The sequence below is a fragment of the Nuphar pumila genome, chromosome 6 (assembly GCF_984573655.1).
Source record: "Nuphar pumila chromosome 6, dmNupPumi1.hap1.1, whole genome shotgun sequence".
In the NCBI taxonomy this organism is placed as follows: domain Eukaryota; kingdom Viridiplantae; phylum Streptophyta; class Magnoliopsida; order Nymphaeales; family Nymphaeaceae; genus Nuphar; species Nuphar pumila.
The window spans coordinates 92,455,361-92,461,360 of NC_143254.1; positions in this window are offsets into that span (position 1 = coordinate 92,455,361).

The window sequence follows — 6,000 nt, forward strand, 5'->3', positions numbered from 1 at the left end:
AATTATCGACCAAGAAATTTTGACGGACGCTATCCATCGCTAAGCCGTCGTCAATCCATCGCTAAACGGATTAGCGATGGATTTGCGACGGATTATCGTCGGATAGCGTCCGTCGCTAATCCGAAGAATTCTTGTAGTGTAAATCCTATGGCCACCTTTTCAACCACAAAATAAAATTCTAATTCTTCTTAATTACTTTTATCCAAATGTAGTTTAAGAAATTTTTTGTAAGTGAGAAAGATATAGGAAAAGTGATACAAGATGAAAAGTTTATAAGATTTTTTCGACCTTTTCAAATGAAAGAGACTTTTTTTGAGAGAGTTTTTCTAAAAAGTACTCTTTTTAATAAGAAACATTCCTCCAAAGGGAGGTGGAGAAATGATTCCTACCTAGAGAAAATGTTGAGTTTTACTCCCCAACACCACCATCTATCTCACCATCCACCACCATCCATCTCACCACCACCACCACTCACCATCACCACTGCCTCCTTAAGTTCATTGACTGCCAGTACAGCCCGCCGAACCCAACCTGGCTTGCTCGAGATCACCATCAGCACCTATCACCCAATTGGAAACCCTATTCTTGACCTTCTTCAAAATTTCTCCCAATCAAAGCTGCGATCAAAATTTCACCAGAAAAGCTCGCTTTTCGCCATCTAGTTACAACCCTCACTTTGATCATCCATCTTTCCTAACCTTGACAACGATCATCTTCGAGGCCGATTTCTGGCCGGACTAAGATCTTTGTTTGAAAGCGAATGGAAAATGCCCACCACCCACCGTTTGATCATTGCGGATACACCGTCAGACAACAGACTGTCCTCTTTTACAACATCAAGTCCCTTCTCCTTCCTCCCCTCCCTCATCTTCTCTTCTCAGCCACGGCCCTCCCTCTTCCCTTCTCTTCATGCGCACAAACAACTGAAATTTTTTTATTTTAGAAAAAATATCATATAAAAACTTCTCATAAGCAAAATTTTCTCTTCCTATGAGTATGTTTTTCACTTTCAAACATGCCCCAAGGCTCGGTTTGGAAACTAGTACTCCAAGAGAGTTTTAAGGATTTTATAAAAATGGTAGCTGCTAAATCCTAGATTTGATAGCTACCAAATCTACTCTTTAGTGCAAATACAAAGTAGAGACAGTTTCACTTAACCTCTCTTAAATGCATAAACTCTCATCCCAGCTACCAGTTTTCAAACACCTACCACCAAAGTAGTTTGACCATGTATATACTCCCATTGCCCAGCTGCCAGATTCCAAATAGAGCCTAAATGGTTGTGCAAATTAATCTAGTGCTCGCATCTATCACAGCCTCTATCAAGTAACCAATTGTGTATGGTGAGGTCTTTACTCGCATAATAGCAGCTTCCCTAGGACCAAAATTGTGCCTCTCATGATATTATCATTTAAGCGAGCAGATCAATTGATTTTATTGTTATATTTATGTTGTTAGCAGTAAATTCTCTAAAGAAAATGCCCATACATATTTTTTAATTTATATTCAATTTATTGCATTTTCAAAATTATGAATTTTGTTCATTTTTTATAGATATTTTCTTGATAAAATGCTCTTTATTGATTTGCTCATGAGAAATGAGGCCAGATATTATTCTTTTAAACATTTGTATATGGGTGGTAAGATCTTCTAAATCTGCTTTAACCGTTGTTAAGTTCTTTACTGTTTTTTTTATTTCGTTGCCTACCCACACAATTTTAACGAAGGGATCTTCTTTCCACAGTCTCGTCTAAAACTATCGTACTTAGCCATCTTTATGAGGGCTGGCCTACGCAGAGTAAAGCAGCGTTTGGTCTCCAGTTGTGAAAAAAAAAAAAAAGAAATTTTCATCTTGGGTCAATAGATCTCTGGTTTTTTGTTCTCTGGAAATTTTCATCTTGGGTCAATGATCAATCATAGACAGGGTAGGCCTACTTTTTTTTATGACAAAAAAACCCCGACGAAGCAAGGAAAACTCTGGGTGGGGCCCAACGACCACCCTGCCCTATGTGGCCCACCTCTGAAAGCTATGTACACACCATGTGCCAGTGGGGATTGATTCAGTGACTTCATCTCAGCACCTTCCCAACTATCTTGCTGGCCACATGGGCGAAGCCTTGCGGTGGTTTTTTTGTTTTTATTAAAGGTAGGCAAGCTGGGGTTAGGCAGACCCCCAACCAGTTATAAAACTATACCATTGTGATTTGAACCTGCAACGTGCCAAACACATGGTGATGTGCACTCACTTCTACTACCAAACAAGCAGAGCCCCACATTGGTTGGTAGGCCTACAGTTATCAAATCCCAATTGTATTGTGGTGTAACTGGTGGGGTCTGCCACACCCCCAGCTTGCTTTTCAAAAAAAAAAAAAATCCTTGAGACTCCTCTTTCCCATGGAAGAGGATACCCAGCTTTGACCTTGCAACAAGGGACATTTCTCTCTTATCAGAGATCATATGCCTCGTGGGCCCCCAACCAGGAAATCATATGCCACGTGGGCCCTTGATTCAATAGATCTCTCTTATCAGAGATCATCACTCTTTTTTTTTTTTTTTTGCTAGGCCTTGTGAACACCCCGAATTCTCCAAACATCTGAGGACCTTCCTGCCCACCAGGGGTACACCTAGCTTCGGCAAATGATGTTCCTGTGGGATTCAAACTCGCGATGTCCCGTCAACTTGGTGACATTCACAAGTCGCCCCTACCAAATGTACGAAGCTCTTGTGGACAGAGATCATCAACCTGTGAAGTCGCTAACTTGTAAAACAAAATTCATAGATCCCAACTCCAGTTAAAGGTAAACCCATTGAGAACTAGATCTCCTGGATCCCAAACAATACAAGCTCAAACAAAAAACAAGTAGGGGGATATAGTCATGCCTTGTAAAACCCACCTATGTGGTATCCCATGTGGTAAGCGGGGTCCTGTGTCAAGCTGAAGGCCAAAGATCGAATCCCTCTGCCACATGGGGCGGCTGTTGTTCAGGTAGGAGTCCGCCTAACGTCAGTTTGCCTCTCAAAAAAAAAAATACCACATTTGTTTTACTTAAATAATCAAACTCCCAAGATGTCACCTTTTCGTCGGATAAATCATTCCACATGTTGTTGGCTAATTTGTATATTACTATATTCTTTTTTTTTTGACATAGTTATATTACTATATTATTTGTTTCTCCACTTTTCGCAAGTATACTTTTTCAAAATTTGAAAGTTCTTGTTGGTGTCCTCTTTATTCTCTTTACTTTCTTCCTTTTTTTTTTCCCTTTACTTTCTTCCTTAATACTCTCCTTTTGGGTGCATGGGAAATTCAACTTTTCCCACTTGGGTTTTGACCTCATAGATTGAAGAGTAGAACCCGACCCGGCATCCTAACCGATGCTTGGCTTAGGGTAAACTTTTCATTGGCTCGGACCAAGTCTACGTAAAGTTGGCCCAAGGCAAGTTCAAAATGGTAACTTGATCGGTAAAGGTAAAACCGCCCGTGGACTTATAACCATATTGACAGAAGTTTATGCACTGTTATTTCGCTTAAATGATTTATTATTTATTTTTGTTTTTTATTGTGAAAGTCTAAGCAAAATGGTAATTAAAATATAAAGGTATAAGAAAAAGAATCAACATTTAAAAGTGTGAAAAGATCAAATAATCATTTCCCTAACACTTTAGCCATTAAATTGTAAAAATTATGATATTCTCTATATCATCATATTTTGAAGGTTAAAAAGAGGTGACCCAAATGGCCATAATCTTGAACCATATAAAAGGGATCAATTGCAATCACATTGCACAACAAAAGTATGACGCCCAACTGGCCCCTCGACACTGGTCCGATCCGAGGGCCCCACAAATATTAACTAGTTAGTGTAATCTTTTGTGAGCCCAGCAGAGCAGATGGGTTGTCATATTTTTTTTCTCCATGCAATGTGATTGCACGTAGGGATGCAAATGAGCGGATCCAGGATGGAGGTTTGGATCATTGGTAGCACGAGATCCGACTCGTACTTGTTGCTATGAACCTAACCAAGTTAGGCAGGTTTTGACCCACCGACACCAAATATTAACTCTGTTATTTAATGATAGGAAGTATTCCGGCGGTCCCCGCGATCCGAATTCAACGACTCAGCTTGAGAAGGTAAGCCTTTCTTTGCAACTCGGACTGAGAAAAAGGCCGAACCTAGTTGTAGGCCACACAAGTCTGAGTCAGGATCCCCAACTCCTCCACTTTGTGGGATGATTTTATACATAACTTTTGGCAGGGTCGGTTGGCCAGAGAACCGGGGGCAGTGGGAGGTGGAACAAATTATTATTAAACAGCAGGATGGCATGGGAAAAGCAAAAGTTGGAAAGGCAAAAGGGGGAGGGGGGGTGTTCCAAATGGGGCGTATGATGGTGGGCTTCGATGTGAGGGTGGGGTTGTGGACGTGACCTGAGATGCCTTTTGTCCATATGATTGGCGTTTTGACTCTTGTCCACTTCTCCTTTTCCCCTGCCTGCTTTGTTCCTTCCGGGGTTCGAACCTTCGCTTGTCTTTTCCGCGCCGTTCTGGTCCACTCCACCATGCACCATCACCACTCTTGTTGCTTTCTTTTCCTCTCTCTCTCTCAAAAGACACACTAAAAAAAGAAGGATGAAAAGGGAAGGTAGTGTGAGTGTGGCCTGCTGAGAAGAGTTTCTTCTTTTCATCTTTTTCTTCTGTTTTTGCCAAATGGATTTGGTTTTCAAGATGGGGTTTCTGACAATTTGTTGGAAAATGACATGGGGTCATCCCCAACATCATTTTATGTTATGGTGTTTGAATTCACAAAGATCTTACAAGGCCTTGTAGTAGTAAGGATCCAACTTGTATAGGAAATCTTTACCAAAGTTGTTAATTATTTGGAAAATACTGAATCGATAGTAGTTTTGGAAAGTGCCAACTTGGTGATATGTTATAAATGCACTAAAATTGATTTTTCTGTGTTATATATATATATATATATATATATATATATATATATATATATATATATATATATAATGGGTCTGTGTTAAACCGCATGCTAACTGAGTTTTTCATCTTCTCTGGTGTTTTTTATGCAGTTCTGGCCCTATAAATGTGTTGGGCATGGTCGATTTACTAAGAATCCACACCTAGATCATGTGTTTTCGATGGGAAAAAAATGATGTTCGGAGTTTAAAAAATTTACATAGATTTTGGCTGTTGATTTTTTGAACTTTATAAGACTCCTCCACCCAATGTGTTAGAATCAAACGCTTAAAGAGCTAATCCCTATAAAATCAAGTACATAGATCACATCTGTACAGTTAGAATTTAAAAATAAAATGAAAAAAAAGCTCGAAAAACCTATTTAACATGGGGTTTAACACCAAATGGGTTTAGCACGACCCATTATATATATATACATATATATATATATATATATATATATAGAGAGAGAGAGAGAGAGAGAGAGAGATGTCTCCCGAGTATGTGGCAGCTATGTGTCATTCACACATATGAATTGTGATGCGAACCAAACAAAGTTTTTAATTCCATTATTCTGCCTTCCTATTATACTGCCATTACGGTTCTTGGTAAGTGGTAACTATAAGTGGGACAGGTGTCTAGATAGATGGAGGCATTGACTGTGCTTGGATCCATAATTAATCAAGATGGATTGGGTCCAGCATATTAGTTTGTGGATCCAACTTAGTTTCTCTCTCGATGTGGATGCTAGTTGCTACTTGCTACCCACATTAAGTCAGGCCATGTTAAGTGGACACAGGTACGACTTGGAACCGACCCATGTTGTTGGATATGGCCTGCTCACGTCTGCATCCATGTGGGATCCATGACATGCATGATGGGTCTCGTCAGATCCAGATCTGCAGCTGGGTGAGCATGTGAAAGATCTGAGACGGACCCAGGTCCTAACCAAGTGGGTGTTTCCAGGTTTTACTGAAACTGCAGCCACAAAGCTTAAATTGGATCCGGATGTAGATCCCAAAGTTACGACTATA